Below are 14175 nucleotides of genomic sequence, written 5' to 3' on the forward strand. Positions count from 1 at the left end.
TCGAGTGGGCAATACGTATCCTCAAACATTCCCCAAATGTTCAGCTTTAAAAACCGAGGGCCATTCTCATGAACCTCCTCTTAATTCGTTCCAGAGCCAGGACGTCCTTTCGGAGATATGGGACTCAAACTGCAGATAACACTCTAAAGGTGTTCTGAATACAGTCGTACGGTGCCTCAGAAATAAATCCCTCCTTTCATATGCAAGTTCTCGCAAAATAAATACCATCATTGCATTTGCAGTTATTAACTACTGCCTCAATGTTCAAATTTACTTTGAGAGTCGTGAAATAGAACTCGCTACTATGCAAGGTAAAACTGATAATTTCCCCAGAATTATCATATCGCAAAAATAACAAAACGATTTTGTCGATCTGAAACTTGAACGATGATTCTCTCACAGATATTGCCAGGCCAGCTGAGAATTTCTATCAATTCCTACTTAAGTTTCAGATTTGCATCATTCACACTTCTTTGTTTAATGTTAACCTTAGTCGTATTTGCAACAATATCAATTACGTGCCAGCTACAGAGCATATTTCCTGATTCAAAAAAATCCATCAGAAATGCATGTCACCACGATAAATGAACAAAACCGAACTCCTATTTCATGACTGGACATCAAGCCCGGGTGGCAGCGGTGAGAGTGTCGCATCTTGACCACGAGACTACCACAGAGGCCAACACGTGCCGTGATATCTTTGTTCCTTGACACTGTTTGCCATTTACTTTGTGTTCATTTTCGCTACAGACAATTTCCTCAATTTCTTCGAGTTTTTACAATGTGGAGAAATGCTATGTGGAACATCGTTCGGTGTGGCTCACAGCCATTTATCTATTCCATTGCAAGTTTCCAGTATTTATTTAAGAGCCTCGTGTGCTCGGGTGTTTCCAGGGCAAATGTGAAAGCTATTCCTCTTGCGATCATAAATGACATAATAATGGGCCTGAGTTGACTTGGTCACATTGCGTTATAATCCCCTTTCAGTAACATGTCCTCATTTAACTCACGCAGACACTTTCCCGAGATGGGTAGATACCTCACGATTATATGCACTCCATGTCCTTCACGTCAAGTCTTTGGACCCCCACACAAGATTCGTTGGCAAAAGGCAACTTTATGTGTAACGCAAGCCATTTCCCCAGACAATGACAACCGTTGTGGTGAGGTGAGATATGAAATGGGCGGTGAGCTGGGATACTCCCTCCAACCTTCTCATATGCACAAGAAATTTCAAACTCTTACTGACCCAAGGAGCCTGGCAAGACAGCACTCAGCGAACAGGTGTCAGGAAATTTCCGTCAGGAAATATGTCAAATTCAAATATGGGAAAGCAGAACACTCCACTCCAGGTAGGAGTCAAACTGACAATCTTCGGACCCAACGTTGGACGCGTGACCCGTCACGCCATCAGAATACCTCAAACACGTGCGTCATAGGTTGTTGGTTTGTAAAGGAGTGATTGGCAGAAACAGGAATTACAAGATGAACAACCAGCAAATGTAATGGCTGCCATGAATAACTACTCCAGATCCAACGAACGGTCCCTGTTAACTCTGTTTTCTCCATAGGTTCTGTAAAACCGCTGAGTTTCATTGAATTTGTTCTGATTTATGTAAATCGGAATGATGCTTGAGACAATTCAGTTTATTTTTGCTAATGGCAGAGCGTATTTGCAGCTTCTGAAAATTAATTATAAGTGATGTGTAACGACACGGCAGTGAACCCTTCTGTTAATTAAACTGAACGACCAGATTACCTCGTAACATTAGCAAATTTGCTGATGATACAAAGCTGGGTGGCAGGGTGAAATGTGATGAGGGTGTTCGGGGATTACAGGGTGACCTGGACAAGTGAGGTGGGTGGTCAGATGCCGTTTAATGTGGATAAATGTATGGTTACCCACTTTGCTGGCAAGAACAGGAAGGCAGATTTCTACTTAAATTGAATTAATGTAGGTAAAGGGGCAGTTCAGAGAGATCTGGGTTTTCTTGTACACCAGTCAATGAAGGTAAGCATGCAGGTGCAGCAGGTAGTGAAGAAGGGTTATAGCATGCTGGCCTTCATCACAATAGGTATTGAGAATAGAAGCAAAGAGGTTCTTCTGCAGCTGTACACGGCCCTGGTAAGACCACATCTGGAGTTCTGTGTGCAGTTCTGCTCTCCATATTTGAGGAAAGACATTCTGGGTATTGAGGAAGTGCTGCGTAGGTTCAGGAGGTCAATTCCTGGAATGGCGGGATTACCTTACACTGAAAGACTGGAGCGACTGGACTTGCATACCCTTGAGTTTAGAAGAGTGTGCGGGGATATGATTGAAACATATAAGATTATTAAAGGATTGGACACTCTGGAGGCAGGAGACTTGTTTCTGCTGATGGGTGAGTGCCGAACCAGAGGACACAGCTTAAGAATACGGGGTAAACCATTTGGAACAGAGATGAGGAGCAACTTCTTCACCCAGACAGTGATGGCTGTGTGGAATGCTCTGCCCCAGAGGGCAGTGGAGGCCCAGTCTCTGGACTCATTTAAGAAAGAGTCGGATAGAGCACTCAAGGATTGTCGAATCAAGGGTTATGGAGAAAAGGCAGGAACAGGATACTGATTAAGAATGATCAGCCATGATCATATTGAAAGGCGGTGCAGGCTAGAAGGGCAGAATGGCCGAAGCTAAAATATGAGTGATACAAAACTCCAAAGTTCCACGATTTAAAGAAAACGGTATCGATTCATTTTAACAACTATTCACAAATCAAACGTCATTTCTCTTAACTGCTAATTATCAGCCTCTAACCGAATATAATTATCCAGTTCCAATGGAACACTTAATGAAATTACAGCAACTTAATCTTAAATCGATGCAGTGGTTGTGGTTGTCAGTATCTTCCTCCTTCTGACTGAAGATCTCCTTGCATCAAATTCGTCCTTTTACTGCAAATATGTTTCAAATTATAAAGGTACCTTGGATCGAGGGTGTTTCATTGACAGTTCCACTCTTCATATCAGTTACTCTGTCTGACTTTGAAACTACCTGCCTCTTTTATGCCTCCAGCACTGAATCGTCTAATTCCTCGATATTGGCAAAAGCCATAAATTCAAGTTGGATTGGGTTTGCATTTCCTGCGGCATAGGAAAGTCCGAATTGTAAAAAGCTAACAAACTCAGGTATCTATTTCACAGCCAAATCTGCCACATCTTCAATTTTCCCGAACACGATGAGACTGTTGGTTAGTCATGTGGCAGAAATTCATAAGCTCTCAGTTCGGAACAACATTCACTCTCCGTTAATGGTACAGTATACGCCTTCAACTTCATAGCAAGTGTCTTGACGATACATTAGTCGAATTCATGAATTCGAACTCCCTGAATGGGAATGGAACACTGACTGCGTATCTGAGAGCTCCAAATCCTGAACAGTAAGCTATCAGGGAAAAAGACAGCCCGCGTCTTTCTTCTCTCACTGACTCCGTTTTTAACTTTTCAGTTGCGTTCATTTTGCCTCCAGATTAATTCCTTCCTACCAGTGTGTTTACACGGCATGGAAAATGACCCTTTGGGACATTGTCTCGATGAAGGATATCAAGGATCCATCTAATTCAATCCCAGTTTCCAGCGCTTGTGTGTTCTGTCCTTTCAAATGCTCATGGCAATGAGGTTACCCCTTAATCGCTATTTGCAGAGGAGGGAAGTTCCAGTTTATCAAACTCCGTTCTCATCCCGTGGGGAGACTGCAGGTTTTGGTTCGGGGCATTTTGGAAATTGAAATTTGCACAAGATCAGGGAGTGGAACTATTTCAGCTCACTGTCCTTTCCATATCCCAGTTGACCACAAAACATTCTCATTATCTGGAGAAGTAGGTTGTGCTCCACCTAACGCTGCCTTCTGTCGGAGGACCTTGCCGACGTGAAGCACATGGAACTCTCAGGAGGTATGTCGAAATATGTCTGTCTGAGTCTGGTACCCTTCTGGTTCAGAACTCGAGTTTCCTGATTATCAAAAGAAAATGACTGGACCTGAGAGAAATGGCGTTGGTTCAGATGGCGTTTCAGTCTGTCAAAATGAACACAGCTGGAAGTCCCTTGAAATTTGCGATCTGACGAAATGCAACCCGCAGTCCCAATGGATTCGTAACTCATCACTTCAACGATTGGGCCACGACTGCATGTCCTCAAACAAGAGATAATATATCCCATAATATGAGAGAGTTCCAAGAGGAAAGACAATTATTTGGTAGTCGTACCTGTGATATGACCTCCATAACTCTCGCCTTCTTGTACTTAATCGGAACAGAGCAGGTTTTTGGGAGATTTAATATGTCGACATTCATTGATGACAGAGTGAAAGGGAAAAATGCATTGCCATTGACAGAGAGAGGAAGGAGAAAGTGAGGACTGCAGATGCTGGAGACTAGAGTTGAACAGTGTGGTGCTGGAAAAGCGCGGCAGGCCAGGCAGCATCCGAGAAGCAGGAGAATCGACGTTTCGTTTATATGCTGTTTGGATGCTGCCTGGTCAGATAGAGGACAGCGCCTCTCACCACCACCTGGATCAGATCCAGTGAAGTACTTCTGAAACAGTGACAAATCAAATGTGCAAATCTGGCAATTGTTTCACCGCAGATCAAAACAAAATTAATGCCACAAATACAATAAGTGGCACAGGAGACGGAAATGAGTTCATACCTAACTTGAGGGGTTTGTTCTGCTCTGAAATATACCCGGATGCTGTGCCTAAACTCAAGGGAATAAGTTGTCATTTTAAGACTCAGAGACATTAGATTTCGCTTCTAACTATATAATGCATGAAAAAACCATTGTAGAAACAACTGACTTTGTAATACAATGAATCTGTGATTAATTTCTTCACTGTTGTCCTGTGCCTGAGACGAACGACCTTTTAAATTCACAAACATCATTGTTTGTGCTAAGTTGTCACTGTGGACCCTGGAGATTTAGACAGTTTCGATGAAATTATCCGCGGATCAAACGACAAATTGATGTACTTTTGATTTACATCTGAAGCTGAGTTTTATACCGATGATTCGATCCAGGTGATAATGAAGACAGAAACTGTGTTTGAAATGCTTGTTGAAATGCTTCTGATAACTCTGCTCAATTGGAACTTCTGTACAGTCAAAAAGCTTGACACCATCCAGGAGAACGGACCCTGCATTGCAGTCATCATTAGCATATTGGTCACTCCAACCACAATCGATCTACAGTAGCAGTATAAGAAAACAACACAAAAATATCCTCCAGATGTTCATCGTCTTCCATTTCACTGCGCTTTTCGGAAAAATGAAATCTATGATACACAAAATCAAGAGGATGAAAATGCATGCTCAACTTGAGGCTTTACACCATCCTGAATTGGAAATTTACAGCGTCTTCATTGTCTTTGGGTCAGAAATCCCTGACTAACAGGGCGGCTGAGAGTTTTGCTACCAATGGCTTGCCTCTCATCACCAACTTGGAAATGACAGTTGGCGATAAAAAAGAGATACCATTGCAATCCCTGGTATGCAAATGTCCTGAATAAAAAAACAGAAATCATGAGGGAACTCTGAATATTAAAATGCTGGAAATGAATTTTTACCGACTTAAAAAATCATTTTGTAGATAAATAATAGACAAGTATAATGTTTGGGAAAAGGCTTTGTTTATACTGCATACATATGGTTGTAAATAATAATAGGCCATTTCATATTGCAACTAAATGGACAGTTAATGGACTGTGGGAATGTCAACTTTGATGTTTCTGATGAGATGCTTGACGGAGAACATGTCACCAGTTAGCGTTTTTTCATATATTCCTTCACGCTATTGGACAAACAGGTTGTGTGGTGTTTTGAGAAGCAGATGACATACCATTGTTGGATTCTATATTGGGTTTTGAGAAGATGTTTAGCTCATGTTGAGGTTCTGGATGTTGGTTTGCTAGATGACTGGGAAGTTTCTTTTCCAGTCATTTTGTCTCCCTTTCAGGTAACATCCTCAGTTGGTCTCTGAGTGAAGAAGTCTTGATAATTCCTGCTTTTTGTTTATATATTTGGGTTTACTTGGATTGGTAATGTCATTCCCTGTGTTGGCGTCATTTCCTGTGGTGATGTCATTTCGTGTTCTTTATCTCAAGTGTGGTAGATGTGGTCGAACTCAATGTGTGTGTTGGTGGAGTTCATTGGAAATAGTCCTCAGACATCACAGCAACAAATCCAAAGAAGCAGACAAAATGTGCCCAGAAACCCACTAAATGTTATCACGTACGGTGCTGAAACGACTGGAAATTAACTTTCAGCTCATTGAACAAGCTTACATCCTGGATTCTACATGTGTGCTTATTGAGCGCTAAACGACTGTTAAGTTGAAACAGCGCATAGATGGACTTTGCAGGTCAATAGTTAGTGCGCATGAAGGGTTGTAGACTGTACAGGCAGGATATATTCTCATGCCAACTCCCGTGTATGCACATTGAACCTCATATTAATATCGGAAGCAATGTAAAGTCGTGCTTGCAGAGCCAGAGAAGCAATACAAAACGTTAGTTCTCACGTTGAACACCATAACTAAGAGTAAAAATCACGTTCAGATACCATGTGTCAATACCACTCATTAGTGGCGTCCTGGTCCCACCCTCATGTAAATCAACACCAGACCCTCTATCGTATTTCAGACTATCTCTCATGTCACTTCTTGTAGAGAATGTCGAACCTGGATAATCCAGCTTCCCATTTGGTAAATAATCAAGTAAGAGCTTTCAGATTCTATCAAGAAAGTAAATACCTTCATGAATCTTTTGCTTTTGATGGGTCTGATGATCCATCAAACACTCCTGGTTTAGATTCCAGGTACTTTCTCTCTGCAACTGACACATCCATCGGAAGCAATCGCTGGCAAGCAATGTCAAGCGCTCATAATTATTTACGTATTGAACTGATACCTCATAGCATTGTTTGCCAACTGAATATTTCAACATGAGAATATAAATGAAGGCATAGTAGGAGGATCTATAACGAATGTCTCCTTGTTGTGTTAAAGAATATGACAAAAGATACATATTCGCTGTGAAAGTTCAGATAAAGCAGGAACAATAGTTCGAATTTTCTTTCCTCGTCATTTCTGGGAGGTGTGTTTTGGTTATTATGACAGAAGTTATCGCCCATTCCAAATTAGCCAGAAGTCAACTCGAATAAATCCTGCGGATTTTCAGGCAATAATGACATTGGGCAACATGATCATATAAAACACTCGAACACCTGATGAGGAACCAAATAAGACTGTAAACGAATACCTATAAAGGTGCATTCATTGGGAATATCGCAAAAATGAGAAGAAACAAAAAATAGTGATAGGGCCATGTATCAGCATTTAACAAAAAACGATTCTAAGGTATGGATTCATGCAGGCATGATCTGTGGCAATTGTGGCATTTGCAACATTAAATTTACTTCGATGTGCTTTGAGGTTATTCATCTTTCTGATGTGAAAAAGAGTTGGGCACACATGGGTGAGTTAACACACTGGTTCAATGACATAGTCTGAATGCACGTGTTGTCAGTTATTTGCCCCTGAGGACTTGTTTACCTTAAATAAATGCGGAATGATTTGTTTGGGTCTCAGGGCTAACGTGTGAAGCTTCGGGAGTACTTCCACTTTTTGAAAGACAATGCATGGTGCAGCGAACGGCCCATTCTTTGCCATTTGCTACCCCATTCTCGCACTTATTGGTCTCCCTGGTAAATAACGTTAACTGCAAAACTTTGTTTTTTTTAAGCTACGAAAGTGTTGCTATTCATATCAAGTTCATGTTCTTATATGTATTGACAAGTTTTCAATTGTATGTTAATGTGAGCACATGGCAATTTATATGGTTGCATAATATGATATGATACAGTTTAAGGTTGAAATAGAAAATAAAATTTCAGGGCTCTGTTAACATTAATCCATTATTTTCAGAGCATTGCGTTTTAGTTTTTAGTGTTGCACAAAGCAATCCCGTCGTAATGCAGAAACACGGATTACAACGGGGTTGTGTTATTATTTTATTGCAATAATTCCAGTTGATGATTGCGAGATCAAATATAATTTACTTTATTTGCATAGCAATCTAAATTTTGCTTTCTGGACCGATGCAAATATTGCAGTCTAGTACGTTCTCAATGGAGATTTTTAATGAGACATCCTTTATTAATGCATGGCACGTGGTCGTTGCAGTATATGATGTTCAACCATTGAATTTCAGAAAGGGTTGAGGAATTGAGTGGAAATGCAATTTGTTTTTAAAAATCGATTATGCATTCAAAATGTTACCAATGGAGTACTTTCCGTATGGGTTTGAAATGGGTCAGTCTCTTTTACTTGTGTTCGATGTGGTTGACACTGACATCATGAATGTTGGTTGCTTATCTTTGATTTCTATTTGAAATCGTCGGATATGACTTGATCCACAGAGGATTGCCTTAAATAAGAAGGATTCTTTCATGAGACCTTAAACAAATGAAGGTCACCATAAAGACATAGGGATAAAATAGAACACACTACACAAAGCTTGATTGCAAAACATTACGCAGATTATTGGAAATAAGATGGAACGATGGAGCCATTGAGACTTGAAATCACACAATATATGGTTTGCGAAATGGAAGACATCACCACCACATTTGGACATATATCAGGAATTCAAGAAATGGCAGATTTAGCGATCAGCTGCAACCTCAGTTCGTAACAATATATGACACCGATTAACGTGATGAGGATATAGATTAATTGGCAAGTTAGAAAGTTCCATCAAAATGCTGTTAGATGTGGACATATTTTACATCAGCAAATATAGTGCTGCTGGATGGATGAGTCATGGTATGCAGCAAAACGTTGCAGCAAATATTTTGCATATTTTTGATGCTTATTTTGATAGCTAGAAGTGAAGTTTGGTTCATTGTCAAAGGTGGGGGTGGAGGCATTGAATTTATGAATGAGTAATTTGCGTTGACTCCATGTGCTGAAAAGTAAAGAATCCAGAATTGGATGTCGAACATTTAGCAATGGATTTGACAAAGCTAGAATCTTAAACTAGAACAATACATCAGATAATTCTGGTGGCATGTGCATCATAACATATCTCTGTCTCTCCCTCTCACAGCAAATTTGATAGCAATTGCAATCCTCTCCCGTGGACGGTGTGGACTTTCCCGGTGCATCACCTATTACTTGATGGCAATAGCAGTGAGTGACTTCATTGTCATCATTACCGCTGTTGTCCTGAACCGGATTGGACGCATTTACTTTCGGGACAGTTACCTGTCCACAACGCTTGCTTGCAGACTCGGTGCAGTTCTGGTCCGTTGCAGCCGGGATGGTTCAGTGTGGTTGACCGTGGCCTTCACCTTCGACTGCTTTGTAGCCATTTGTTGCCAGAGATTGAAGGCCAAATACTGCAAGGAGAAAACTGCATCGTTGGTGATTGGAATAACCTATGCCTTGAGCTGTATCAAGAACGTCCCTTTCTACTTCATCTTTCAACCTTTGTATACTGTGAATGGAGTGGGCTGGTTTTGTGACGTTCGAGTGATCTTCTATACTTGGCCAATCTGGCAAGTCTATGACTGGTTGGACCATACATTAACACCTTTTCTACCATTCTTGCTCATAATGCTTCTGAACAACTTGACCGTAAGGCACATCTTAGCAGCGAGTAGAGCACGCAGGAGGCTCCGTGGTGCCGACAATCGTGGGGATATGGAGATGGCCAATCGCAAGAAGTGCATAGTCTTGCTCTTCACAATCTCCATCAGCTTCCTCCTCTTGTGGGCAAGCTATCTCGGGCATTTTCTCTACGTGCGAGTTACAGGTGAAGGCTACTTCTCTGGCCTGGATTTTAATGACCCACGGTACATCGTTCAAGAGATGGTTAATATGCTTCAGTTGATCAGTTCCTGCAACAACGTCTTTATATACGCAATTTCCCAGAACAAGTTCCGAGAGGAGATAAAGAAGGTGCTGGTGTGTCCTTTCACTGCTGGGTTTAAACAGGAAAAAGTGAGAAGAGAGAAATGTTAGTCATGTTTCATTTCCTGCATAGCGACTCTGTGTCTCATCAATCTCTTGAAATAGCATGTAATGGGTCCAAACTCAGCAAATTCAAGGAGGCAAAGCCAATAGTCTAGCAAATTCAGTTTCTTGATGACTATGCAGAAGGATCCGAAACGGTCAAATTGTGTACATGAATGTGACGGAAAACCTCGATCTGTGAGTACCCTCAAATGTAAATAAGGCGTCATGATGTTGATATTTCAAAATAGAATGGGGAACGGTCTCCTCAGCTCCTTGATAAAGTATTTGTTCGGAAATTGTCACCAATGAAACCAACCTTATTGTTTTTTGTGCTTTTATCAATAACTCTGAACGATTCTGTACACGTTGTTTTATTGCCCGTCCTGCTTACCTTCAGAAAATAATAATCAATATCTGTCAAATGTTCTGCAGTAAGAAATAGAGCATCTCAGGTAATCGAAACGGTTAGGCGATGGGCAAGAACAGTTGCTACATGTCATATGGAGAGAGTCGAAAAGATGCGTCATTTTATGCAAACGGCAAACGGATTCATGTCAGTTCCACGTGCAACTAAAGTACAAAAGAAGACGTTTTACATCCTTTACAATTGGAAAATGTTGAGATTATGTTTAGATATGCACCACAATAAAAATTAAAACCACATACAATTATAAAACTTCGCAGATCAAAAGAAAGCTATGAAACACAATGAGTATAAAGTAGCTCACGAAAGAGCGAATCGGCGAAGCCTATTCTCCAGGCTGATTTTCGGAGCCCTCTGATGTCATCACTTTCAAACGTCTATCCAAATCTCTTTTGAAACGTCATATGGAATCTGTCTTACACTTTCCTGGACAACACACTCCAAGTTCGAATAACTGTTTGAGAAAAGACGTCTCTCTTCACCTCACTCCTGGCTCTCTTGTTAACAATATTGATACTTTTACTCCTTTGTTTCGAATGCACCATCTTGTGGGAACAGAATGTCCGTCGTTGCACTGTAAATGTTGTCTGTAATATTGAGCTGTCCAATAAGGTCATCTTTTAATTTCTCTGCTCCAAGCAGAATAAACCTTTCTAACCTTCCTTCCCAAAGGAAATTTTCATTTCTGGAATAATTGTAGGAAATATCCCTTGTTCTCTGTTTAGGTTTATGATATTCTTCTTTCAGTAAGGTACCAGGAACTGAGCCAGAGTCCTGGTTCTGACAATTTTTTTTAAGAGGTGTAGCAGCACTTCTTGCTTTTCAGCATTTTACCTCACTGATAAATCCAAGGATCCAAAACAACTTCTGAACAACTGTTTAAACTTCGCTGGTTAACTTCAGAGAATGCTGCCTGACGTTTTGTGCTTTACCAGGACCACACTCTCAAGCCTGTTCTCCAGCATCTGCAGAGCTCACTTTCACGTTAGTCCAGCCTTGGCCTCTCTCCTGCATTTCCGGATCTCTTCCAAATTTCTCGTACAATTAACATTGCAAAATGTATAATATGCCTCCCTTTTCTTCCTTGTATTCCCATCAACATCGTGATTTATTTACTCTATCATTACGTAGCCTACAATTATTACTCATATGCACATACTTAGGTTCCACCATATTTATCTTTCTATTGAAATTCTCCTATCTCATCCAATGATTTATCAACCATAATGCATTACGAATCAGCGTCGCCACGTTCAAAGTTTAGATGCCTAAGATCCAGCCAAGGATCTTAAACGTAGCCTGATTTCGACCCACTTCCAAACAATTTGCAGTATTTGTCATATTCTGATTGCTATTTTCCAAATGCTCCGCCATTCTGCTGTTCTCCACATGGCCTGCCACATTTACTAGAACCAGATACCAGACAATTCCATGTCTGGTACGACTGGAAATATACTCTTCCAGAAACGTATACAACACACTTTGCACACATTTAAGACTTTCTTTGTCCCAGACTTTACACTTCGCACAGTCCGCCCTGACGTAATTAAAATTACAAAATATCACAACCCAAATTGCCCAGCGAGTTTCCTTGAACTGCACGCCAAGGCTCTCATCTATTTCATCCCCAATACTTGGAGATCTCTTGTAAATACCCACAAGCTCACCACTCTCTTCCTGCTTCTGACATCCAGGCACGCAGGCCAGCGGCATCATATGAATGAGATGCTTTCTGTGAGATACTGCCTCGCTTGCCAACTTCATAATTATTTTGAAGGAGAGTTGTTGAGGATTGTGAGAGAGGTTGCCTTGCTCACCATGATTGTGAAAGGCACCTGGAAAGATCCAGCGACACAAAACAGTGAAACACCAAAATTAGATAACTATAGTGTTTCCTTCCCTTCCTCTATCCTCCGTGAAACGAGAGAGAGAGAGAGAAAGAGAAGACTTTAGAATGACTGATCATATTTAAGGGACAGCAGGTCATCAGCATTTTGCATCATCTTGATCTTCAAAGATATCAGAAACTCGGGAAAAGCATATGATTTTTGGGCTATATAAAAAGTATGAGGTTTTGGATTAACAAGATATCCAGGATAGTCAGATCTGCATTTAGTGTCAGACAGTTACAGTTCTTGAATAACACGTGGTTGACTTAGAGAATCAACGTTTCGCACTGTGCAGCATTCAAGAAAGGGAGAGGTTTCTGGAAGAGTCAAGCCAGAGGGTTAACACGTGACATCGTGATGATCAGTCAAGGAGCAGTGCAGAGATGGCACGTGAACCGGTGACCATTCGCCAAGGGAATAGAGAAAGCAGGTGCAGGAAATACAGGTATCCTTTGTGCTGTGTCACATGTATTAGATTTTGGAGTCCGGTTTGTTGAGCAACTTGAGTGAGTCTGGGTGATGACGTGAGAGAAAACCACAGTACCGCTGTGTCGAGGATACGCTGGAAAAAAAAAACAGAGCGGCTGGAAGGCGGATTAGTAATGGTGTGTGACTCAATCGTTAGAAAGAACTACGTTTAACTTTGCAGCTACATCGTGAGGACATTATGATGTCCTGTCTCCGGGTGCAAGTGATTGAATCATAAAGAGAATGACTGCATAAATTAGAGTAAAAAGGTCTGTCATTGGGGTGCATGTTGGAACCAATGAGATGGCGATGGACAGCGTGGAGAACATGCAGGAACCGTTCCGTGGCTTTGGGTTTAGATTGAAATGCAGGAACGAATCCATAGTAGTAATGTGGCAAAAATCTTAGAAATGTTTTGCATGCTACGAGTTTCACCATTTACGCAAAACCCATCAGCATGACTTGACGGGTGACGTACAGTGGAGGAGCTCTGATTTCTCAAACACTGGGATCATTGTTGCACAAGCACAATGTTCTCCTGAAGAGATGGGCTTCTCCTCATCACAAAGAGTACAACATTTGTTGGAGGGGATTTCAACTTGCAATGTCGGAGAGTGAGATGGGTAATGGACAGAGATTCGGAAAAAAAACCTGTGAAGGCAAAAAATGAGAGTGTGGAATGGGGAAGAAGAAGTGATGGAAGTCATGCGTATTGACAGTACCAAAGAGATGGGTGTATTGAAATGTGCAGGAAAACGAACAGGCAGGTAAATATTCGTTGAAATAAGAACAAAACTGGGGAGCAAGATCCAGAAATAGCTTTCTGGGTTATGATATTGCTGCATTGAAAGAAAAAGTCTTGTATAAGTTAAACAACCTATGCCCCTGTGAAATATTAAATAAGGCCAGTTCCAGTGCATCCTAAACAGCAAGATCTATTTGCAAAAGTTCAGAATGATGTGCTTTTAATGGCAGTTAATGGAACTTGAAATGTTTGTGTAAACAAGTGCAGTCATATTACAGGAATTTCTGTTGCAGCATGCAGCTTTCCTGCACTTTCAGTGGAGGAATATTTCCGGAAGGGAGTCAAGAACAACTGTAATGAAATAAGACCGGATGATCCATCTTCACATACATCTTCGTGCGCTGATAAGAGGACACAGAGCCAGAAGAAATGGATCGCATTATTTCCCTCTCACAACCACGTGTCTACACATACAGAGGAAAAGAAACTCTCAGATGACACAAACAACCAATGAGAAATGTCATAAGCATGATCATTTACCAAAGTTTGTTTTTCTGAATTGAATGTGACCCATGAATGAAACGGAAAAGAATGATCACGTAA

The sequence above is a fragment of the Chiloscyllium punctatum genome, chromosome 35, assembly GCF_047496795.1.
Source record: "Chiloscyllium punctatum isolate Juve2018m chromosome 35, sChiPun1.3, whole genome shotgun sequence".
In the NCBI taxonomy this organism is placed as follows: domain Eukaryota; kingdom Metazoa; phylum Chordata; class Chondrichthyes; order Orectolobiformes; family Hemiscylliidae; genus Chiloscyllium; species Chiloscyllium punctatum.